We start from the raw sequence: 27,143 nt of genomic DNA on the forward strand, positions 1-27,143 counted from the left end.
GACAGCACAGCATCCACTTGATGCCGCTGGAGTCTAGGAATTTCTAATAGTAGTTGATTAGAGAAAACAGAAGGCAGAGGTGTTCAGGTATTGTATTCACATGGCGATAAGAAACGGACGTCCGATGCCATAAAAGGCCCTATCTTTCATCATCCATATGCTTTATTCAACAAAAGTCTCACAGCAAAATCATAAATGCATATAGCACTAAAACTATTACAAAGGTTTCATGTTCATTTGAACATCATCATACACATGCACAACGTGCAAAATGACATTTGTGATCCCTAACTTTGTTTTTAATGGGTTTGCACACTGGGTATGAATATTACTCTCCTACATATTAAGGTACTAGTAAAGATTCACTGATAACCTCATCTGCACATTAGGCATTTAAAATCAAGGTTAGGACACCTGTACCGAGTAGAGCAAAAAAAGAAGAACATTTTCAAGCAGTCACATTGAATGGACATTTATGTTGTTAGCCTTTGTTGTCCATTTCCGGGCATTTGCTTCAATACTGCTCTCCTTTTAAGCCATGCTCTATGGATGTACATGCTTACCCTTACCGTGACCAGGTCACCCATGGTAGATTTACAAATAGCAACTGCAATGCTTACTGTCCTGACGTTTCTTTCTCTTAACAGGGGTTTTAAATAAAATTATCTTAATTGATCGTAACAAGTACAAAAAAATTAAGTCTTCAAAGGTTTCCTTGGTTCGGGAACATATTGAACATTGATCACAGATCTAAGGGTCCCATTTATTTAGGAGAACCATTATCGGCAACATTCCGAATTGGAATTTAATGTACATCAGTATGGGATAAGGGTGATCAATCAAATCTACATATTCTTCTTTCCCCAGAATGGGTTTGTGGATCCAATATTCATGCATCAGTCTGGAGTTTGTGCTTGTGGTCAACAGCTCTGCTAGGATATTTTCCTCATGTTCCCCACTCATGATGTTTTTTGCGTTCCTATCTATGTGATCCGTCTCGATCCAAAGGTGCATCAGGCCTACGTTTCTGAATGTCTGCTTGACGTGACTGTAGTGTGGGGTTGTAGTTCCTCCTGATTGGCCTACTAGGTCCCTAGCCGCCTCCCTATATTTCTCCAAGTGGGGCGATGAACAAAGTCGAATCCACTAGAGATTAGGTATTATTAGTACTTCTTCCTTAATACATTCATGGCCAAGTTCTGCTAACACCATATGACTATGAGTGTGGGCTGGGAGGTGTAACCCCCCTTTTTTTTAAAGGCCCTATAAGCCATGCAAAAAACCTTAGGCAGAATAATCTGACAGACAAGAACCCTGTACAATTCGACTAGAAGGCAGAATATGTGGTTTTAACTGTGGTTTGACTGCTAAGCACAAAAGACCAGGCAGAATGCTCTATTATGGGTGAGCTTTATGCAGTGAATCTGGTAGGCAGAAGGCCTAAGTAAAGTGCATTCTTATAGCCCCTCCCTATAGACCCTTCTGTCCTATTATTACTTTCACATTAGGCCAAATAAAGAAAAAAAAAACACATTCTTTAGAATACTCTCTGCAAATAGGTGCTAGAAAAAGAACTCACAATCAAGTTGATGCAGAGATTGTGATCGAACCAGAATCCCAAGTTCTGGTCTGGCCTGCTGTTTTTAACAAATGTCTCAAACTACGTGGTGACGTTTACAACATATCTGTTCCCCAGTAGAACCTGGCATCATTGACAGTGCAAATGGAGCAGGAGAGCAACGCCAATGGAATGAGGAGTGTAGCATGTGCTTATTGTATTTCAGAGGATGATCTTATGTAAATTGGTATTGTGTGTGTTATATACCTTTGTATGTTGGATTTTTCTAACTAAAATGCTGTTGTGGTTTAACGGGGACCACCAACTATAGACCACACAGAGCCAGGGGTGCGTACATCTTCCTTTATTCCCTATCAACTACAGACCAGCCGCTGCTCTTGTCGTCAAGTTGTCCCGGTGGCCATTTTTGGTTTGGTGCTCGTGAGTGTCAGAGTATTTTCTCTGCACATTTGTTCTCTGGCCAGACATTGGGCCTCATTACGACTTGGGCAGTAACCATGGTGCTATTGCACCATGGTTGCCACCGGTAAACTACCGATTCCGCCATGGTGAATGGTGGAATAACTGCCCCATTCCAAGGTTTGCGGGGGCGGTAATTCCCCATTCACCATGACCCTTCCCCATTCCCATTTGAGCCCCCGAGGGCTCAATGGGAATGGGGAAGGTGGTAATTACGGCACTGAAAATTGCGGTACCGTAATTACCTCCAAAGTCCCTTTGCGGGTCCCGTCCTTAAAGGCTGGTAAAACCAGCCCTTAAGGGAGGACCCGCAAAGGGACCTCGGAATAGGGCGGTAAGGGATTACCGTTACCGGTGCCCTTACCGGTAACGGTAATCCCTTACCGCCTGGGTCGTAATGAGACCCATTGTCCTCTGGGAGGATATTCAAACCCACATCTATAGCACTGCTTCTCCCCTTGGGGCCGTTCGGGTGGGCTTCTGGGGTCCCTGTCGGCTTGGCACTCCTTGATTTCCGGACATTCACATGGGGTCATATATGCATTGCTGCAATGATGTCAATTTTCTTGGGGTTTTAAATGGCCACCTCTTGCACATCTACTCTCTCATAGACTCTGGCAGGGTCTATGATTTCATGGAATGAGAGAGGTTACTTTAGCAAATGTTTCTTGAATATTGAGGATGTACATCATCTAATTATCCTGAGTCTGATTGCTTCTTCGTCATTGAAATTTGCGAAGTCACAATGGGTTATTTTACTTATGAGTCTTATGACGAGCTCGCCAACGGTCTCGTGGGGGAGTTGCACACATTCATTGAACGAGTACCTCTCACTTCCTGTTGACAGGAAGACACCGGAAGGGCATATATGGACTTATCTGGCAAGGGAATTGTTGTCAGTAGTCCTTTAATCTCCTTCCCAGCCAAGTTGGTGAACATGTCTATTTTATTGGGGGAATTGTGGTCTCCGATGGCCCTCATGAAGCCTTTAAATTCCTCTATCCATTGTTCCAATCTCTGTCCCTGGTCATGATGGGGTTGTAGCGTAAATGTGTTGGGTCATTTTAGGAATGCCTCCCTGGACGTGGTCACTGCTCCCATGTTAGCTAAGGCCTCAGCTTCTGTTCCTGGGTCTACATCTGCCCTGTGCTTCAACAGCCATGTTGGCTGACTATGTATATCTGTTTGCTTGTCTTCCATTGAGGTGATGTGTACTTGTGGTACCTCTGCTCATGCACATGCTCACTTCTGATTTCTTCGTGGTGTCTCTCTTAGCATAACATGAGGCCTCTCTGTTTTCCCAATTCATGCTCTGTTGCCTGTCATACTTTCTTGCTTACTGTTGACATGAGTGCCACTATGGTTCTTCTCCCACCCTCCTCGCAGTGGTTATGGGGTCCTATGGTGTACTTGTCCTTCCTTTCCCATTTCTTTTGTTTGTTTGCCTCTGTTTATTTCTTTGTTCCTGATGTTTCTTCCTCCCCCGCCCTCCTTGCGGTGAGAACATCACACACTGGTGGTTAGTGGAACTGTCAGATGTTGTGCCTCCTCGCACCGTCCTTCTGTTGGTGTGCTCGCCCTAGTGCTTACCAAGGGTTCCTTGCGCCACCACATTTCACCGCTTACACAAAGGAATGGCTCTCTCACTTGCAGGGCACTATCTATGTGTTTGCAGGTGGCTGCACCACGTTCCACACACCACCTGTACCTTTGTGGTAATGATTATGTCTGCATCTCTCGTCATGGGGTCTGGCCTCTTTAGTCCTGCAGTCACCAGTTGTTGTGGTTTAACTGGGACCACCAACTATAGACCACATGGAGCCAGGGGTGTGTACATCTTCCTTTATTCCCTATCAACTACAGACCATCTTTCCCTTTCCATTTCCCCTCCCCTTCCGCACACCTCCCACGTTCCCTTCCTGGGTCCCATGTCCCTCCTCTTAAATGGGCCTCTTAATTTGCCCAGTCGCAACAAATGCATTTTTACCTTGGCATCTGATGATTTGTGTTTCTTTATGACCATGCACTTTTGGAATATGTTTTATTAAGCCTGAGTTGAGGACTAAAGAAATGGGCAGTGTTGGAGCTCCTTCAAAATAGGGACTGAATGGAGTCATGGCAAGCAGCCCCATCACAAGCATTGATAATGACTGTCTTAATGTTGCGCCATAGCCAGCGGCGGACCGTCATCACTCTACATCCTTATGCATTCTGTAAATCGACAGAGATGGGAGCACAGGCGCTGTCCAGAGGGGATACGATATGGCTGTTGTCAGCATCTGGTTACAACCAGAGACCATGCCTCCGGATGAACCAGGCCAGTGGATCAGCAACTCACTGCATCAGGGCCACTAAAAACATTCATATTCACAGTTTGCTCACATATCTATTGACAATCTGCCTGGAACAGATCATTTTTTCCTTTTAAATGTACTGTGACATTTTCATGTGACGTTCTGCTGGTGGGCGAGCAAGGTTGGAGGACTGCCTTTGGAAACTCTCGTTGCTATTCTCAGTGGCGTGAAATGAAGGAGATATGCTATAATAACATGTTTTTATAGCAATATCTCGATTTGTACAGTGCTGTGTTGCTTCAGACTTCCAAGCTGTTTCATTTTCCTGTTGCCTTCTTTCAAAATCTGCAAAATGTGATATGTGTTATTATGTGCTTGGTCTTGCAGAAGTAATGTAACAGGAACTCCAAAATGCACCTATCTTATGTTTTGTGAACTGGGCACTATTTTAAATGATATATTAAGCATTGTTTGACATGATGAGTTGTGCTCTCAAAACCCCTGGAAGCTAGCTCCCCATTTCAGTGGAGGAGAACTGTATTTCATTATTGTCATTGGTTGATGCAAATTCCCTTCCCACAAAGCGATATATAAGGAAATAGGTGTTTCACGAGAATGCTAGAAATAATGTGCTGGTGAAAAACGTGTTATACAGGTTGCCATTTTGATTACTCATACACATGCATAAGGATTGTGCCTCTTGTGTTCTTGATGCATTATCTGAACACCTAGGCAAGCATTCTGCAATGATCAATCATGTTGTAAATGTATATGCCACAAAACCAGCAGGGACTGTTATATCCATGATTCAAACATAGAAACGTCAATGGTCTGGATACTGGTACTGCATGTCACCAGCTCAGTACTGAACAGCAAAATTAACTTAATTATTTTTGATGTGACAAGCACAATCTAAAGGATTGCCGACCAAGCACTCAATGCATCAACCAGAGTATTAATTTGAAAATAAGGTGCTAGAAACCAATGCCAGAAACCAATACCTACACAGCATGGCAGACAGTCATGAGCAGTTATTAGTTGCAAAAACATGACACTGAATGATAAATTTCAGGAGGAACATGTTATTAGTCTCACGAGCTGCTGGCTACAGTGGGTGAAGAAGGTTAATTTAGGTAATCACAATAGTCACAACATTCTTAAACTACCCCTCAACTTTCATAGTCTCTTCACTGTCAGTTGTCCCTCCCACCACAGGGGCTAATCTGGCACCCATTAATATATTTTGTCAGATTAATCAATTGTCACAGATGGTAGAGGAATCACTCCAAAACTGAGAGACACTGCAGGTTTTTTTTTTTTTTTCAATGGTATCCAAGGCTCACCCTCTCTCTCTCTCAGTTTGAAACACACCTCATAACTAACCCAGGCATTCCTAGCCCACTGTTATAAGATACTGATTGTTCACACTAATGTCTAGGTTCTGACTTATTCTAGGGATGAGGACCTAAAGGTTGACTGCCTTTTCTAGTTAAACCTCCTCAGGGAGTTCTTAATGTTCCCTACACTATCCAGTTGTTAGTGTTCTACTGGGAGTTTGAGAATTCTGCCTTACAGAAACACTGTTGGATGCAGTTCCTTCTTCTAAAATTCTCAACCTCACCTGTCCCTCCCCTGCTCTTACTTATCTCTTCCCACTTCTCCTCATCCCTCCCTTCAATCTTCTGTCCCTCTGATGTCCTCCACGCCTTCTAGACATCCCATGCACACTTAGGTGTTACTCTTCTCTCCACTGTTGTCCTACTCATTCCTTCCTCCACACTACTACTCCTTCTTCCACTCCTCTACTTTCTCCTCCACTCCACTATTTTCTCTTCTCATTCTATTACTCTCTTGTAGACTTCACCTCTACTCCCTCCTCCACTCTACTACTCCCTCTTACACTCTACTACTCTACTACTCCCTCTCCATTCCCACCTCCCAGCTATTCTCCCTCTTCCCCACTAATATTCCCTTGTCCACTTCTCTACTACTCCACTCTACTGCTACTCAGACACCCTCCTGTCACCACTCAGTACTATTCACTTCTTACAGTATTTACTCTAACCACACTTGCCACACTAACATACACACTCACAGTGCAGTACCACTTCCACTCCCTTGCCAATACCACACATACTCCTGGAAACACCTCCTTATTCCACTGCTCCTTTCTATCTCCTGCTGGTGTAGTGGACATACATATCCTCCTCCTCTGACCACACCCAAATAACGCAAACCTCCTGCTTCCTGTTACCGCTGGCTATACCCTTCCCCTGTTGGAATGTTTCTTCTATCCCTGGCCAATCTGGCCCTTTCTTCCCTACAATGGGTGTGTCATAAAAAGTCAAAGTGATACATAGCAGGCTAAACCCTGCCCACGTTGTCCATGCAGGTCCACCACAGTCTAACAATGGAGGCACAGGAAGGCAATTGCACGTGTTCATATTCTGGTATCAGCTTCCAAGTGCCCCTGAGCTAAGTGCAAAAAGAAGTGCTTTTGATGTTGGCCCTTTTATCCCTGGTGGTCTAGGGATTTTCTAAGTCATAGTGGGTACTTGCTGATATCCCCTGCCAGCACTGTGTAGTCCTTTGCCGGCCACGCATAGAGGCTACTACTTTCTTTGACTCTTCTCTCCTCACTAGGGATAGTTTGGGGTTCAGTGTAGGACCACTTTGGTTCCACAGTTTCCCTGTCACTATGTATGCTTCTCTCTCTCTGTGGTTGATACATGCTATGGATTGATGGTGGTTGGGCGCCAGCCTTCTTAGCATAAACGCAGGGTGCAGGGTACTGGGTTTTCACTCTGAACTTTCTTAGTTCTTTGCTGAAATGACTAGTCTCTAAAAGAAACAGAGAAACACTGGCAAGCATCTTGTATTGGAGGAAAAGCTGGAGTCAGAGATGTGCTGCTGAGAAACATGCTGGCACTAGGGTGGGGTGCCCTCTCAAATGCCACAGTCCACTTCAGGGGTAAGACTGGCTCTAGATCTCTCTCTGGTAGGCCTCCCACCCACGGCTGAGAGAGGTTCCTGTCTCCGATTTGCAAGGCCACATTACTAGCCTTGTCACACAATGCAACACCTATTTTCTTTATTATTATCATTGTGTTTTTGAATATTTAAACGTTTGTGTTCACATGAGAGCCTTTTTCAGTATCCTGCCTCTTCTAACTTTGTGTGGACCTTTTCTTTTTCTTCTTCTTCTTTTCCTTATCACCTGCTATGATCACATCTTAGTTTATATTTTGTCTTCTCATTTTTCCTTGTTTCTAGAGTCTCTAGTTCTTTGGTCACGCCCTATAATCTGGATCCTTACAGGTTGTTTCTTGCTCCTTTTAGAATCGGTCTATTCGTTCTCATGGATAGATTCTCCAGGGTCTCTTGATCACACACTGTAGAAGTGTGGACTCCGACACTGACAAGAAGGCAGGACGCCTCAATATTTGTTTACTTTTACCCAGGCATTTTTAGAAGATTGCCAAGCTTCTCTTTCCATTGAAAGCTTGTGGGCAGGTCATAGATTTCATTTTGCACCCGAGATCAACAGGTTTTCTCTGCTGTGCCAAACTGTTTATAAGAAAAAAACAAATATGTGAATTGACAATAATAAAGTGTTAGAACGGCAGTAGCATATTTTTTCTTTTGTACATTGAAGGAATGTATTGTGTACATGAGGTGTGTGGTGCGCTGGTTGGTATGTACAAACCATGTCATTCATTTATTTCTGTTGAATCTACCTATGCGACTATAATTGTTGGCCATGTGTTTGTTTGTATGTGTGTGTGTGTGTGTGTGTGTGTGTGTGTGCGTGCGTACGTGCGCGCGCGCGCGCGCGCGCACGTGTATTTGTGTGTTTTTGCATATGTGTTTTTCTCTGCTACCATATCCACAAAAATATGATACTCCCAGTCTGACCTCTTTGCTGTTCAGCACATTGGGGTGCATTACAAGAATGGCAGCGCTAATGCAGTCAAAACTATGTTACCACTGCATTACTGCCGCATTACCACATTGTCATACAACAACCTTGGAGGTAAGTGGGAGGAAAAACCTTCAGAAAAATTATGGAGGCAATTCTGCCCCCTTTGTGTCAAATGTTGGCCAATTCAACAGAATTACACTGCAGGAATTTCTGTTGGCGGAATTACCACTGACGGTAATTCTGCTGGAGTCCTACGGACTCTAAAAATTTGGGCTAACATCGCTGTGCCACCACTTGTGATCCGGCGGTAATTCCGAAGGACCAAGTGGCAGGAACGTTAATTCCATTTGGCGGTATTCTGGCAGATTTACCACCGGAATACTGCCAAACTTGTAAAGAGGACCATTGTCCTATCTGCAAAGCCATCCTGTGATTCTGTAGACTTCATCAACAACAACCACAGTGAAGGAAGTGGCACAGCTAATCTGCTTCTACAGTAGATTACTGTCTATGCTTTTCAGCACGTCAATTTCCCCTGCAATCTCTCCAGCATGCTTGAAAGCGTCCAGGGTCTTAGCTATCCAGCGAAATACACTCATGAGTCCTACAACCAAACAAACCTACCTATTGATGTGCACCCCCATTCTTACTACTCTAAGTTCCTGGTTCACAGACCTTTTCCTATGCAATTGAGCCATTATAAAACGCTTCTATGAATCAGGCCCTAAATGTTTTGAGTGTAAAGTCTATGATCAGGCAAAGTGACCTTCTACAGTTCAGGTTTCCCATCAGGTATTCTATATCCACATTTCTCACCCACATCTCCAACTTTGCCACTGTGATCTGTCAACTACGGTCCAGATTCATCATTATCTTCAATCACCTTCAGCTTCCTGTGCAATCACCTAGCCCGTAAACTTGTAAATAACCCCAATAAGTTACTGTGCTTTTACAAAATGTGTGGCTTTGCTCAATGACTATTCCATTGCCACATGTAACAAATCGTCATCGTTGCAGTGCTTTTGTTGAAGCTTCTTCTTTCATTCTTTCGATTACTACAGTACAAATACATATACTATTGTAATATAACATACAGAACTGACTACCACTATTTCTTGTTTATTCGACAGGGTCGTCAGTCATACACCTCTTGTTTACAAAACCTGCTAAAATCTCAAGCAAATACTTTCTGTCTGTCTCCCACCTACCAAGAAAATGCATTTAAAACAGCCTATGGAAATCGCCGGTTTTTGCATCAGCAAATATCAAGCAGGTTCCATAGTAAATCATTGTAAACGCTGCATGCCATGCTTGCATGCTTTCATACTTGAGACTTTAACAGCGTTTAATGTTCATTGTGAACACTGCTTACCATGCAAGTAAAAATAAAAGGCATGGTAGGCAGCATTCGCAATTACAAATAAACACTGCCAAATTTCTGTCATGTCAGATAGCATTTATTTTTCATTGTGAACACTGCTTACAATGAAAGCAGTATAAGCTGTGTTCAAAATGAACACTTAACAGTGTCCGACATGCCACTGTGTCAGACAGTGTTTCTCATTGTGAGCGCAAACAGCACTAACAATTAAAGAGTGAATGCTGCTTAACATGCAAGCATGCCAGGCAGCATTTACTTCATTTGCAATGTGGAGTACAAATGTGAAGGGTAAAAGGTGTTGTCCACGCTTGCATGCTGCCTTTTGCCCTTTGCATTTTCACTCTGCAGTACAAATTATGAAAATTTGCCACCGTGGACCTAGCTTATGAAGAGGACCAAAATTAGTTCCAATGTGTACCTATGATTTATTTTTGTATGTATTATGTCGCAAGTGATGTGTTTATTTATTTGTACCATATGGAGTGAAAAAAAGCTTTTGAAAAAGCTGAAAAAAATAATGATTTTGAAGGACCGCTCAGAGAGCGCTCCAAGCAGTCTTTCTAAATCAAACTGTCCTGCCCCACCCCACGCACGTGCATTCAGGGGCTGACAGTTGCGCCAAGTCGAGGAAAGTCACAGGACTGAGGTAAGTGTATTTTCAGTGTTGTGTGCATGTGTGTGTTTGTGTTTGTGAGTGAGTGCATGCATGTCTCTGGAGGAGAGGAGGAGGAATGTTTGCGGTGAGGAGGGGTAGGGCATGAATGTTTGTTTGCATAATTGTGTTGGAGAGGAGTAGGAATGTGTTGGGATGGGAAAGGGTTGGGTGATGAAAGTACCTCGGGGTCATCTTTGACTCTGCACTTTCCTTCTCCGCGCACATCTCTGACGTCTCTAAAAAGTCTAACTTTTTACTGCACCTACTTAGAGGTAGTCTGTTTTACCTCTCCTTCCCCCAGAAGCTCACTGTCTCCCAAGCTCTGGTTCTCTCTTGGTTGGACTAATGCAACATCCTCTTCCTAAATCTACCTGCTTCCACCCTACGACCTTTACAACTAATCCAGAACAAGACTGCAAGTCTTGTCCTTTGCCTCAAGCCCTGGGATCGTATCTCTCCAGCTCGGAAATCCCTTCAATGCCTCCCAGTGGACGCACTGATTACATTTAAAACCCTCTGCATTGTACACAAGACTTTCTGGGGCCTGGGTCCAAAATACCTTCAACTATCCCTTCGTAAATACCTCCCCTCTCAAGCCCTTTGCTCCTCTACTTCTAACTCCCTCAGGGTCCCTCATTTTGCAAAGAATTGGGCTGGTGTAGATTACTGTCCTCTGCTGGGTCCTCCCTTTGGAACAGCCTTCCGACCACCCTGAAATTTGATGAGGAACATCTGTGGTTCCGGAAACATCTCAAAACCTTCCTCTTCGCTTCTGCCTTTTCCCCTCCTCTCCCCTGCTGATCTGTTTCTCTCTTGGCACCGTGCACCTGGTCACCCTCTGTTCATTCGGGCCCAGGTACCTGCTCACCGTGCCACCCTCCTGCACTGCCTCCAGGTCTCCCTTTGCACTGGGGTCTCCTGAACTTATCAATTATACCCTATCTGACAAATCTAGCACTTGCCACTTGCTGGACGCACTACCACTGTCAATCGCCTTTATTTATTTATTTATTTTACTTATTATATATTCTTTTATCTCCTCTGTCCCGCACTTTTCACTTTATTCTCCCCTTCCATGCACTTTCCCCCTTTTCCCTGTCCCATGCACTTGCACGTTCTTAAATGTCACTGGGCCTATTAAGATAGTTTTGTTCTCCCTTGTTTCCCCTCCCTTTGCCTGGTCGCGCTCTGAAACACTTGTGTACGAGTGGTGATATAAATAAAATATCATATCATATCATAAAGTGGAGGGTTGGCAGGTGAAACCCCCTGAAAATCTTTTATTTTTTATTTTTTGTATTTGGCCTTTAAAATGCAGAAATATCACATAGAACCTATCTGTACATCTTCAACTCAGAAAAAGAATAACTTTGCAGTTCCCTAAGAGGAGGATTGGGAGAAAATGCGATGAGTGTAGCAGACTAATCTGATCTTTCACAGCCTTTGATACATTCAGGAGGAAGGGTGCAAGTGAAGCAAACAAGCGCAAATGAGGTAGGAAAGCGCTACATTTAAACTATGAAGGGCATCGTGGGGGAGGAATGTGGCTACAGAGAAAGACAAAAAAAAGACTAAAGCAGTTATGGCAGGAACCCATAGTTCCAATAGATCAACGTCTTGGGGCCAGTGCAGCAGCAGAAGCAAAAACTCTTCAGCCCTAGTCAAGAGTCATTTAGGTGGAAAAGCTTGTTTCGACAGGTAACGTTTTCGTTTTTTCCTGAATAATGGGAGGATCTCTTCAAGCTTTATATCGGGAGGGAGGAAGTTTCATAAGCATGAGCCTCCCGCACGGTTAGTGTGTTGGCCCAGCAATATTTCCTGAAAGAAGTAGATGATGTTTATTTAGCAGTCACGGTTCTTAAGGTACTGGAAGTCTGGCATTTTATGGTGCAGGCTGGAAAGTGCTTTACTGCCTTGTCATCAAGTGCCTTGTGGATGAAGCACACGTTGTTAAAATCAAGCCAGTGGAGCCATTTTCAGAATTAGGATGAGGCTGACAGCTTTATTTTGAATCAACTAAATGATTTGAACACAGTGTTTGGGGAGGCCAGGTATACATCAGTGGAGGTATACATGAGTACTGCCCAGCGCCTTGGTGTAAAGCGCTCTATAAATCAATAAGTCAAATCAAATCTGACAAACATCTTGTTCACTACATTCACTGCACATTAATCCAGTTGCTTTCATTTCTTTTGGTTCAAACAATATTTCACCAGGATCAGAGAACAAATATTGAAGAGAAGGAAGCCACAACAGTTGTGCAGGTCTGGACATCGTTTTGTTTTGTTTCTTCAAAAAAGCCCATGAACCAAAATGGGATGTCAGTATTTGAGATGAAAAGTACATACAGTGCATTTGATGTTATGATCTCCAGCAAATATGTCCAATGTGTGCATTCCGCACAAATGTTCTGGTGCCTGTATGGAATAACATACACACATTTTGCTATACAGAAATTAGTGCGGCCTGCAGATTAGCATCCACGTACAGTACTAACTGTACAATCAATGAGTATGTACTGCATGTGTCCACACTGGCACAGTTCTTGAGTCTTTCCGATTGTCTGAGGGTGTGGTGTTTGGGTGACGTACAACTTCAAGTATGCATCACCAGTTTTGTGAATTTGTGATGGCATTTTTTGAAATTCATATATATGTACTACAAGTGCAACCTGCCAAATGTGAAGCAGCAGAAGGAAGTGTTCAGAGGATTAAAGGGTGCAACTGAAAGTCACATACCCAGGGGAGGACTGGCAACATTTGTCCTGGGGAGCAAACTTAATTTTCTGACCCATGGTGCAACGGCCAAAGGCAATAGTGCAGCGACCAATCTAACAAAGCCCAAGAAATCTCAATATCAACCTCTCTCCTTCCGACATATTCCCAAGTATATATAGTAGACATTGTTGACATTACTTTCTGTTTGTGCAACATATTTTTTCAGTTATGTTTGTGTTTTCTTAGAGACATGGACCCCTGGAAATGTTTCCACTTATCAAACATAGTACAGTTATTTTACAAGGATAATACAATTGGTGAAATAGGAAAGATGAGATCTGAGCCCAGTTTTCAATGTGTTACAGTTTGCCACTCTGTGTAATCGTACTTATCTGACACATATGCTGCCTGATGTAGCCCCCAGTAACATGAGGCGAGGTTTTACCTGTCTGTGTAATCGTACCTATCTGACTATAACCATATGTTTATTCTTGCACTTCACCAATGTACCATGCACTTTCTGTAACTAGTGCCAAGATGACTCAGGGCTTACCTATCTGACTATAACCATATGTCTATTCTTGCACTTCACCAATGTACCATGCACTTTCTGTAACTAGTGCCAAGATGACTCAGGGCTTTGAGCGCTGAAATAAATGCAAAATAAATACATAAAACAAATAAATCGATTAGTCAGAAAAAAGAAAGGGAATCAAGTCAGTCCCACAATTTAGTGCAGTGGCATGCAGGCCAGACATAGATCTCAGCATCAGTCAACCTGATGACCTGTTCATCCAGATGTGTACCTCCATCTCATTTATCCTATTTTTCTTTTCCATCATCCTCCAGTGCCCTTCCCTTGCATTACATTCTCAATGCTCCCGTTTCTTACAATTAACTTTCAGACATTTGTTCCCCTTTTGTTCCATCCCTTAACTGGTGTTTCAATCCCCTTCCCTTACCTTGAATGCACCTCCTTCCCTTTCCCACATTGCTCATTCACAAGTTCCTTTCCACTTATGCTCTTTAATTGCCTAAAACACCAAGCCCATTCCTTGCCACACACCACCTTTCGTTGCCCTGGTTTACAGTTAGACCGTAGACCACCTTGATTTGCCACTCAATCTTTGCCAAACATGACAAGAAGATGTGGTCAGGGTCTTGTTGGTAATTGTGGCTATGGAGTCTTCACTTGGATAATGCAGAGTGAAAGATAACAAAGAGATGTGGCTTTTTTGTGCTCCCAAGTTGCACTTTATTGGAAAGTCAGCTACATAGTTTAACTCACAAAAGCAGAGAGAACTGCAAGGGGAATTCTCTTTGGACATGGTGAAGGAGAGGTAGCAAGAGTGGCCTATTATATTTATGTGTGTTTTCAAATAAGGTTGAGTGTGTTTCAGTTCCTGTCACTGGGTTAATGTGTTTCAGAGTATTTGTGACAGTGTAAATTATAGGTGAAAGGATTTATCTGTGGTCATGTGACTTTGTAGGTATATATCTGAATTTGGCTTTAATTTGCATGTGTTTCTTTATTAGGCCACATAAAAGAATAATGTTCTGGACACAATATTGAAAAATGATTGCTGGGGGGTGCTGTTGCGCACGACGCAGATGGCCGCTTGAATCCTGAGCTCCTGCTCCAGTACAAGATCCGTCCAGAAAACATCCGTTTTGGAGCCACCTAAGCACCCACAAATGGCTGTGTAGACGAGCCGAGGTCTGGTCCCCAACGTCTCCAAATCCTGGTGGAAATCGGTCTCTGGCACCGAAGTTACGGCGCTCTGAATTTGGCCCGACTGGTGTTGGGAGCGCGATCCGGCTCGGAGTTCCAGGCAGAGTCAATGCGGAGCCATGGACTCTGGCGAGGAGGAGGCCGAGTGGGGGCGGGGCCATTGTCAGCGGCCCGCACCTGACTGGCGCCCACGCTGAGCAGCTGCGGACTGAGAGCTGTTCGGCCGTGAAGACGAGTAGACGTTGTGCCCCCCTCAGGTACGATACCCGCTACTCTTCTGTTGCCCCACACCCCAGAATTTGTGGCGGAGACGCTACTAGACACGGCAGTGACATCCTGTTACGCGGCTGCCCGTGGCAGGGAGCCGGCACGTGGGGCGCGGAGGAATTGGCCCCGAGTGATCCGACACTCCCGGTGGACGGGAAGCCGGTCTCTGTGTTACGTGCGGGCCCACGCCCGCTAAGACATTACATAAATTTACGGAGGCCAAAGCCCACTGCTTCGTGAAGCAGCGGGAGGTAAGGGGCCCCTGTGCCAGTGAGGGGGGACTGACGGAAACGCCCTACTAGCGGGCAACATTGCTCCTGATATTACATTGCACGCCCTACATCTGTGTAGTCTGCTGCAGAGTCCTTGCCTCCCGGTCCCCATCCAGAACTATCTGTTTGTCGTGGGTGCACATACGCAGGAGATTACACTACCTTTGGCGACTTCAGGCACGGTCACCCTAGCGCATGGAGCCCTGTGCTGGTGGCCTGGCCGATCCCACGCGCTGGTGGACACCTAGTCATCCATATAGGCCCTCTTTGGCGTAAACTGTGGTGCGCCCTGAGTTTTGACACCTAACTACGTGGGAGAAAATATCCATTGCTGGTGCGTAACATTGGGCCTTGGTGCCCTGGTACTGGGGTCCCTGCCAGAAAATCTACAGATGTCTTGGGAGCAAGGGGGTGAGGCGGAGGACCCCTGTTGCCCCAGCTGCAAACTCTGTCGTCCTGATCCAGGTGGCTTCGCTGAATATCCACAAACAACGGGCCGGGGCTGGCACCATGGGCGAGCCGCACAGGGCTGGGAAGGGAGGCAAGACGCCCAGTAACAAGAGGAAAGGTCCTATGGATGCATTTACTGGCAGCCAGGCGCCGGACGCCATAACTGAGGTGCATGCTGACGCTAATGAAACCCCACCTGCAGACATTGAAGGACGGGAGGACAAGCTGACCATGCTTGTGGAAAATGGATTCCGAGCAGTGAACATGAAACTGGATGATATAGTGTCTACCATTGGCTCCCTGAAGGCAAGAGTTGAAAAAGAGAGCATACGTGTCACTGATGCAGAAAATATAATTAGTAGTAACGAAGACGCTCTCTCACAACATGGTCGTGACATCGCTCAGCTTAAGGAAGCCATGACTAAAATGCAACATAAATGCGAGGATTTTGAATCTAGATCAAGACGTAATAACATGCATGTGGTCGGCGTGGCGGAGTCATTTGGGAAAGGCCAAATGGAGAAACAACTTGAACAACTGCTTAAAACACTATTCGGTCTCCGAATATTTCTTGCTGGAGAGAGCCCACCGTACTCTTGCCCCGGCCCCCAAACCAGGTGCTCCCCCTCGCACAATAATTGCACGGCTGCTTAACTATAGAGAAAGGGACACAATTCTGCGGCTGGCCAGGGAGGCTGGTACGCTTCAACACGAAGAATGCCGAATACATATATATCCAGACTTTTCTGCCGGGGTCCAGGCGAGCAGGCAAGCAGGCGATCATATGAACCAGTCAAGAGACTCCTTAGAGACCGCCAGATTCCATATGCTCTGATGTTCCCGGCAAAGATGAGGATCCAACATGCGGATAGGGTGCATTTTTTCGAATCCCCGACTGAGGCCACACAGTATATAGAGACTTCCATACCTCTCCCCCCGAGTGGGGGGCAGGCCGGCACAGAACAATAGACCAAGACCTGAGGACTAGTGATCTCCAGCGACCGGATTGGTCTGTATTCTTATGTAGTATCCACTGCAGCCTTATGAGTCCTACAAGCAGGGCGGCTCCATTCCATGTGACTATTGGAGACTGGAGCCAATCAGGCGGCCATGTGAGGCAACATGGCTACCCCGGGAATGTTCCACGATTGTTTTTGGGTACATCGTCAAGTTGGGGGTGATGATGAGGGTGGGGGGGAGGTAAGAGGGGTTGGAAATGGGTGTTCTTGGTGTGGAAATTTGGACCACCTGAAGGGGTTTCATTCGAATACAAGGTTGGCTTCGGCCGGAAGTTTGGTCAATGCCAAAACAAGCTCGACCACGGTTATTGAGTGGGTCAATATTCCGCAGTTGATGTGTGCGGTGGGTGGGACAAAGTTGGGGCAGATGTTGTGGGTTCCTGGTGTCAGATCGGGATGGTTTTGGGAGTTTCTGTTTAAAGGAGTTTGATTGTTAAAATCAGAGAGCGGTTGCATGGCAGAATGGCCGCATCACTTGCGACAGGGGCGAGGCTACGGACAGATGATTTTTACAACATGCGCGTATGGCACAGGCTGATAGGGGCTTAGAAGTTAAGCTACTCTCCTGGAATATTCGCGGGCTTAACAACCCGGTGAAGGCAAGGAGGGTGGCAGCATATGTTACACGCCATGATCCTCATATTCTTTTCATTCAAGAGACGCATGCACTGGGTAATGTCAATTCTGCATTCCTGCCAAGATGGGGCCCCCAGAGATACTACACGGAATACTCAACACAGTCTAGGGGAGTGTTAACCCTCATTCACCCCAAGCTGTGCTTTAAATACCACTCCAGTAAAATAGATCCGCTTGGCAGATATGCACTAGTCTGGGGGGAGTTGGCGGGATACCAATTAATACTTGTTAATAAATATGGGCCAAATGTGGATGATCCACAGTTCTATTGTACGATACTTGATATGCTAACTACGTCAGGGGAGGCACTGATAATCTGGGGCGGCGATCTCAATACTATTTTGGACCAGTCCCTTGATCGGTCCTCTACTGCCCCCAGGGCCCCCTCTAGAGCCGCATTGGTTGTGCAGCAGTTGATGGAACAGATGGATGTGGTAGACGCTTGGCGCACACTGCACCCTACTGAGAGGAAATTCACCTTTTACTCTTCTGTCCATGATTCCCATTCACGTATCGATTACTGGTTCATTAGCTCACCCCTGGCTGGCATGGTCACCAGTTGTGAAATACACCCCCGCACCCTCTCTGACCACTCACCAGTAACACTTGGCATTCAGCTGGGTGATGCCCCTCCTCCAGTTAGACGGTGGAGAATGCCCCCCGCCATACTCAGGGACACTAATATTTGCGAAGCCCTCCATACTGAGATCACGGAATTTATTGAAATAAATGAGGGATCGGTAACCACTTATGCTACTCTCTGGGAGGCATTCAAGGTCTGGATCTGGGGTACTATCCTGGGCAAGTCCACGGGTATGCTTAAAGCTGTAAGACGGGAGCTGGGCGCAGTCAAAACTAAAATAGGCCTATTACAAACTGAATATAGCGCCACACAGAACAAGGCAACACTATCGCAAATGCATGTTGCGTTGAAGGAATTCAACGCGTTAGCCAGCAGGGAAGTCAAGGCCCGTAGATATGGGGAGAGTAATAAGGCCGGGAAATTCTTAGCCACCATGCTTAAAACAGATAGACCTCGGAGCCCAATCCCTGGTATTTTGACACCCACTGGGGCTTTGGTTAATAAGGAGCAGGACATTAATTCCACCTTCGCTGAGTTTTATTCCTCCCTTTATACTTTGCGCACTTACTATCGAGCTGATGGCGGAACATATACGCCAGAACCACTCACATAGAGGGCTTAGGATGACCGGCCCCCCCCAGATCATTTCACTATATGCTGACGATACCCTGCTATATGTCCGCGACCCAGTAGAGAACGTACAGCACATAATGTCGGACATACATGAGTTCTCGGAATATTCAGGGTACAGAATCAATGTTCCCAAGTCCAAAATATTTCACCTTACGGATTGTATGGGTAACATCGCTGCAATTGCTGGGCTTAGGCCCACCCCGACTCAAGTATGTTACTTGGGTATTATGGTGGCCAGGGACAAACAATTGTTATATACACAGAACCATGGTGAACTGTTACTGAGTTTGACGACCAGGTTCCAAACGTGGGCTAGCCTTCCCTTGTCCTTGTATGGTAGAGTGGCTATTCTCAAAATGGTAGTCTTACCCAAACTCTTATATTATTTTAACAACATTCCGATATGGCCCGGCAAGTCCTTTTTCATGAAACTCAAGTCGCTCGCCTCTAATTTCGTTTGGAATGGGAAGACGGCCAGATTGGGGTGGGATAATATGGTGGAACCTTTCTCACGGGGTGGCATTGCTGCGCCAGATTTTGAACTATATTATCTGGCTGCACAGGCTCAATTTGTTAAACACTGGTTTGACCCTGATGACACATCTCCCCACATCCCCATGGAGAAACATGCTGATCGCCCCAATGACATCAGATCACTTCTTCTTAACCCTGTCTATGGAGACACATGCCTGTTTGACCCGGTATATACAACCATACGCGCCTGGGCCAAGATATATAACAGATTAGGCCTTGAGACCCCTATGACCCGGAGGTCCCCCTGTGGAACTTCTCGAGTATATCCCCAACATTTGATAAAGCCATTCAACAATCCTGGGATCCTAACAAGTTATTCACACTAAGGGACATGTTCCCAAATGGCACATTCTGTGAACTCACTGACTTCATCAAGATGGTGGGAGGAGGCCGACTTAAACGCTTTCAATATCATTGTATGAAAACTGTTTTTGCGGCTAGATGGCCATCTTTCCCGTTGGAACCCCAGGTACATGAATGTATTAGGGCAATAGTATCCCCTAATAGTCACAGGTATACTCACTAGTACAAACCCACTCCCCGTCACATAATACGATAAAAGAGACCTGGGAGCGGGATACGGATACTCAGATTGATGAAATACGGTGGTCACGCTTCTGTCAACTCACCAGATCCGTCTCTATGAACGCGGGGCTACGGCTGATCCAGTTTAAAGTTCTGAATCAGCTCCACTATGCCCCCGCCAGACTGGCCAAATTTGTTGAGAGTTGCACGGGAGCCTGCCCCAAGAGCAATGCACCAAACGCTTGCCCCTACCACATGTACTGGTCATGCCCTTTGATTATGGAATTCTGGTGGGAGGTGGCAGAACTCCTCGAAGACATAAGGTCGATTCCGGCGACCCTGTCCCCCTTAAAGTACTTGCTTGGTGACATTGGTAAGGTGAAAGAAACTACGAGGCATTTATTTAATATTTCATGTGTTGTCGCCAAGCTCTGTATCCTTAAATCATGGTAGTCTACAACTGCACCATCCAGAGCCAATTTCTTAAAAGACTTATGTTTGGTAAACGACGATGAAGAACTTTTGACATTTGGTCACTGTTGCATATTTATTTGTGTTCCCAGATACCGGACGAGGATGCTACGCCTCTCCCTTTGCCAGTATGTGGGATGTTTGATGTGTTTTTCTTGCTACTCTGTATATATGTGCCAATACTGTACATGCCTCAATACCTTGTCAAATTCTTTCTTTAGTGGACGGTCTGAATGCTAACCTGCTCTCTTAATAAAATAAATGTTTAAAAAAAAAAAAAACGATTGCAGATTTAGGGGGTCATTCTGAGTTGGGTGGAAACAGTAAAATCGTCAGTATTTGGCAAATATTGTTGATTTTACTGTCCACCCAGTTAAGGGTTTGATCAAATACCATCAGTTTTATTCTATGGGAATACTGGCGGTGGTATTTTTAGAGGACATTTTACCGACAAGCCGCCGATTATAACATCCATCTTGAGGGTGGAGGTAAAAAATCCAAACTGGCCCCACATTTTTAAAATCTTTCCTTTTAATGTACAGAAGGGGTGCTTCCCTTCAATCGAGTGAAACACATGTTTACAAATGCCCATATTGAGGTGGGTTAAAAGGTGGACATCCCTGATTGCTTCCTCTCACCATCTTACCCACATACTTCATAAAAGGGCCAATATTGACCCTTTTGTGCATAAAGAAAATCAACATTAGTGATATGAACCACTACTGTACATAATCCATTTCTCCCTTGACAGTGATGCTGAAATTGTCTGAAAAGAATGCTAATAAAAAATGGTTTACATTACCACCACTGGCAGTGGTCTTTCTGAGAACTGGAGGTATTCCAGAAATGCCACCTCTGCTGGTGGTAACATATGAGTAGGGTGGATTTCCAGAAACACCACAGTTGGAGTTGGTCACTTTCTTCAGCGGAACTACTCTAAATGACCCCCTTAGTTTGTAGTCTTCTAATAATAATACCAGAATATTACATTTTTCTATGTGTATTTTTCAACTGGTTCCAAAAGTAAGTACCACAAACAGTCCAACATCCATTTCCATAACTACTATATAAGTAACATTGATGGGTGCTATTCATGGTGTCATTAAACTATTTTTGTATGAACACACTGGCAAACAAGAAATTCATCAGAACATAGGAGAAGCATTTGCGCAGACTCATACCGAGGGCAAACTCTAATAAGATATGGGCACTTCCGTCCTTGGCAAATGGTAGTTGTGCTGTATGGTGAGCAGTGGAGCCAACCTTTCTATGCAGAGTCACATAATCTGTTATTTAAATGCATACATTGCCATTGGGTGGTATGCACATGCCCCTGCAGCCTAGACGCCTCTAACTCACTGTGTAGGCTTATGCATTGGAGCCAGACATGCACATCTGAACATCTGAAACATTGCTAAATACAAGAACAATGCCTTGCCCTATTTACACAGAATCTGAGCAGGCTTTGCAGCACCCGGATGCTTTGTGGCAGGCTAGATTCTGAAGGACTTCATCTTTTTAAATGATTTTTTTACATTTTAGAGCTCTGGCCCATGGGACAACAGTCCAGCCAGCCTGGGGGCAATTGCTCCTTTGCATCCCTTGCTAGTTCACCCCTGCACGTAAGTGAGACTGTGAAGAGAATTGGCTTATCACACGTTGAACATTCAAATGCAGCATTGAGCGGGACTTCTTAGATGGTGACATATATGTGGCCAAAATGTGCTGAAGAAAGTGGTCAAATGTAAATTTAAGTAGGATGTATAAAAATCTCTTTGCCATATAGTTGGAAACAAGTATGAACATAATACCGTACCTGAGTTCGGTTTCTGAGCACAGATCCTGGATTTTAATCTCTGTTGCTCTGTGTGGTCTTGCTTTCAAGACCAGCGTGTTGCCCCTGTGCTATCCTCCTTTTGCTTGTTACCGTGGGATTAGAGTGCCTCATACAGCTGGTATTACCTATGTTGGAGAAGTATCAGAATGACTCAAATTTGAGCTCAGGCCTGCAGGACCATGTTTACTTCAAACTAATAATTTTTCCAGGATGATGATATCTTCAAGCAATTACTGCGGTTTGTGAAAGTATCTCAAAATGTGCAATTTCCTATGTGCAGCTTGTGTGGTACACTGGGCTATTTCCTAGTGAGGGTTTCCAGTAAACATGTATGGTTAACAGATAAGCCCACTAGTTTGTCCTTTAAAAATTGTTTCAGAGCACAGAAGATGCTCCTACCCTTAGTGTATCCAGTTAATGTCCCAGTTTGCTCAACTTCATCCGGATGTAGTAAATTACCTCACAGGATCTTGTTAAGTGTAAGATCTAGTAGAGAAGGGTTTAGCCCTAGCAATAGGTACCGTTGTCTACCTTAGCTGACCATTGCTTAGAGACAGAGAGACAGATAAACGCATGGAAGTGCAATAAAATACATACCACTTGAAGGTAGTTTACTAGTACATTGTATGTTTTGAAATGTACTCCAATTCGTGGGCCTCATTACAAGTTGGCCGTTATCATGGTCATAATTCTGGCGGGATACTAGCAAACTGACCTACTGTTTCCGCCGCCTGATATCCTGGAATTACTGTGATATTACAGGTGGCAGAAAGGGCAGTAAATCCCCATTCCAAGGAGTATTGGACTCCGTAGAGGGGATTTCTGTTTTTTCCAGGTCTGGTAATGTCAGATCTCGATCCAGCGCAGAGGCAGCACAAACTCCTATCTCCCTTGTGGGTCTTGGTGCCAGTAATAATGACAACATTGCCTCTGCGACCCCCACGGGGAAAGAGGGTTAGGGTCCACATGTTGGATGGGAAGAGGGAAGTAGGGTCACTGGAAGGAAGGATAGGGAGAGGTTATGGATAGGTAGGGGGAGTTGGGAAAAACCTACTCCTTGGCCCTTCGTTTTGCCAGTTGACTCATTGCTGGCTTCTTGCCAGAGCGTCCTCTACTCACTTGTACTCACACACATTCAAGCACACCATCAATATGGAGCCTTGCCACTCAGTTGCCTTCACTGGTTTTGCCGTATGCACATTCACTTCATTACCCACTGTGTTTGACCCACTGAGGATGACCTCCTGCCTGGTGGAGGATTTAAGCGCCCATTGACACTGATTCACAGGCTTAGCAAACCAACATAGCATAAGCGCCTGACCCCTCATGAGTAGCGCTACTTAAACCATGAACACACAAATGGCAACAAATACTGAGCAGTAACTTCGCTTTGTAGTAAGAAACAAGTGTGCTAAAATGTAATGTCATTTAAAGAAGAATACATTTAGCTTTGGTTGCTCCCGGGCTTAGGAACCTGTGCTTGTTAATCAGCTGTTATGAAGTTGTAAACCAACGGGCGAGGTGGCGCCAGCGGTCTGTTAGAGAGGAGATAGTTAGTGTATGCCTTGATCACTTATTTGCATTGCACATCAAAGGCTCATGCACCACTAAAGGTCTATGCCCTCTCAACAGTCTATCATGCGTGTTAGTGGCCTTACCTGTTGCCCGATCCCAGCTGCATGCTTGTTTAGTTTCGCTTTCCCAAGCCGGAAGGATTTGTTTCCCCCAACAAAACAAAACATTTAAAGTCTCACCACTGCACGTTTCTGTGTAGCCTGCAGAGCCTGCTATGGTCTCTGCAGGTGGGATTATGGCCATGCAATGAGTCTACCTGCGGTGTCCAGTCAAATGGTCGACAGACAAATGGTCGAAAGGCAAATGGTCGACACAATTTGGTCGACAGGACAAATGGTCGAATTTTTTTTTTTACTTATATATGTATTTTTTAGGTTTTCGTTTAGGTAAAAAAAGGGGTTTTTAGCCCAAAAAACGGGGTTGTGGGGGGGACCCCCCCAACAAAACAAAAAAAAAGTGAAAAAACAAACAAAAAAAAATTTGACATTTGACCTGTCGACCTTTTGGTGTCGACCATTTGTCCTGTCGACCATTTATTTTCGACCAAATGACCTACAACCTCTGCCTGCTGGGAGCTTCTCTAAGGGTGACTGTGCCGGTGTAATCCTGAGCGCGAAGAAGCAATTGTTGCGTGCATGCGCGCAAGCCTGTGCTTTAGCCTGGATGTTGCCCAGAGAGTTTGGAGGTACTGTTGACTGTGCCTCCAGGATGCTGAGGCCAATGGGGCTGCTGGGAATTGTGGTTCCTTGTGTTTCTAAACTGCTGGGGCTGCTTGGGTTTGTGGTTCTTGCCCCCATTGTGCCAGCCACCCTATGCATTCTGGTCGATCTGTTCTGCCTCATGACAGTATATCCCCCCGTTGAAGGGCCAGGTTTCCCTAGAAAATTATGGTGGAGACTGGTAAGGGCCGAGGAGCATATATATTGGAGGCCAGTTCCCAGGAGCGGTCTTCAGTGCCAAAACCCACCCAGTCAATGAGATACTATAACTGACCCCCCCCCTCATGCATGAGTTCAGAATTGCTTGTACTTCATATTCTGGGTATCCATCAACCAAAACAGGTGGTGGTCTCACCATGTGTATATGTTGTGCAGCTGGTTTAAGAAGTGCAACATGGAATACAGGGTGTGTCTTCATGTGTTGTGGAAGCTGTAGTTGTATGGCAACTGGATGTATAATCTCAGAGACAAGAAAGGGTCCGATAAATCTGGGTTTTACCTTCTGGGATCCTGGGAGATGCAGATGCCAAGTTGACAACCAGGCTTTGTCCCCTATCTTATAGTCAGGGCTTGCTCAGCATTTCTTGCCTGCGTGCAGTTTGTATGCGGTTTTAGCTGTGTCCAAATTCTGATGTGCCTTGGCCCGCACTTGTGTCCGAAGTTCTATGTGAGCTAGCACTGATGGTAATGTGGCAGAGAGTGGTGGAGGGTTGTACAAGTGGAAGATACCCATACGTGGAATAGAAAGGAGAGTACTTGGTGCATGCATGACGGGAATTGTTGTAGGCAAGTTCAGCAAGCCAAAGGACTTCTAGCCATGCTCCTTCTGCACTGTGTGTAAAACAACCTAATGATTGTTCCAATGACTGGTTCAGACATTCTGTTTGGCCATCCATTCCTTGGTGGTAACTGACATTTGCAGGGTAACTCCTACTTGTTTACTGAACAGGTACCAGAATTTTGAGGTAAACTGTGGTGCCCGGTCGGAGACGATATGTCGTGGTACGCTTTGTAAACAAACTATGTTCTGCAGGAACAAGTCGACCAGGCTGTTGGCTGATGATATTCGCTTACAGGGAATAAAATTGGAGAGTTTGGAGAGTGAATCAACCACCACCAGAATGGTGCTATATCCTTGATCTGACAGCAATTCCACAATAAAATCCATTGATATAGTCTGTCGTGGCTGCTCAGGTGTGGGTAGTGGGCTTAAAATCACATGGGTTTCTTAAGGTCGGTCTTGTTGCGTGCACACACTTCACATTGTTGTACATGTTGTTGAATGTCGTTGTTTAAACCTGGCCACCAGTAATGACGGCAAATCAATTCCTGTGTTTTGCTGATCCCAGGATGCCCTGCCAAAGGTGAATCATGACACCACTTCAGCGCTTGTCCTTGAAGAGCCTCAGTCGGCAGGTATAATTCCTCTCCTTCCCCCAGAAGCTCACTCTCTCTAGAGGTCAGGTTCTCTCTAGGCTGGACTACTGCAACACCCTCTTTCTAAATCTGCCTGCTACCACTCTCTGCCCTCGGCAACTCATCCAGAACAAGACTGTGAGAATTGTCCTTGGTCTCAAGCCCAGGGATCATATCTCTCCAGCCCTGATATTCCTTCATTGGCTTCCAGTGACTGCAAGGATTAAGTTTAAGATCCTCTGTATTGTCCACAAGACTTTCTGTGGCCTGGATCCGCAATGCCTTCAACTCTCCCTTCAGAAATACCTTCCTACTCGAGCTCTTCTCTCCTCCACCTCCAGTCGCTTCGCCAAACAACGAGTTGGTGGTAGATCTCTTTCTTTGGCTGGGGCCTCATTCTGGAACAGCCTCCCTGCCTCTCTGAAACTCTTTGGTTCCAGGAGCATCTCAAGATCTTCCTCTTTGCTTCTGCCTTCTCGGTCCTTCTCCCCTGCTTATCTCTGTGTTTTCTGCACTTGGCATCTGGCTACCTTCTGATTTCTCGCCCAGACCCCTGCCCACCCAGTTGCATACCTCCATTGCCTCCTGGCAACCCCTGCACTTGGGTCTGTATCTGCAAACCTACAGTCCTCTTACCTGCACTTATTGACACCTGTAGTCTGCACTTAATTCTTACACTTGCCACCTGCTATCCGCACTACATGTTGTTGTTTCAATCACTTGTTCAGCACTTTCCACTCGTCCCCTGCCCCGTACAGTTTCCCCCTTCCCTCTCCCTCTTCCTTCATTGGCTTCCAGTGACTGCAAGGATTAAGTTTAAGATCCTCTGCATTGTCCACAAGACTTGCTGTGGCCTGGGTCCGCAATACCTTCAACTCTCCCTTCAGAAATACCTTCCTAATCCTGAGTTTTAAATTGAGCGATTATCATACGTCTCCTATTAGACTGGAGAATAAGTTCAGTGAGTCTCTATTATTAGAGATGTAACATTTCAGAAGTGTGGCCAAATATCTCTACACTGGCTTGGTTAATTTAATTGGTTTATTGAAATATACAGCAGCATTTATAATATGAAGTAATAGCTTCACATGTTTGAACCATGGAATATTCCCTGCCCCAGGCTTGCCGAACATTTCTGTAATCAAAAATTGAGTTAGGGATCTGCAGTTAGGGATCTGCAAGGATCTGCAAGGATTTGCCCAAATACGTAACCATGAAAATCTGGGTTCCTGAGACTACTCATCCTGTAGATAATCTAAATCCAGCTCTGGTGTACCGCAAAGTTTAGAACTGACTTTGGTCATCCCAAAATACTTTTCAAAAAGGAGTTTTCTAATATCAGTCAGTCCGTTGCTTGTGAAGAACTCCATACTGCAGCCCCATATTTTACCATTGCTTTGTTTTTGCTGCATATATTTTCAAAATTTCATGGGTTCAGTTTTACACATGTTCTCACATTGGGCAAAT

Source organism: Ambystoma mexicanum, chromosome 10, assembly GCF_040938575.1.
Source record: "Ambystoma mexicanum isolate Mex_15411 chromosome 10, UKY_AmexF1_1, whole genome shotgun sequence".
Taxonomy (NCBI): Eukaryota; Metazoa; Chordata; class Amphibia; order Caudata; family Ambystomatidae; genus Ambystoma; species Ambystoma mexicanum.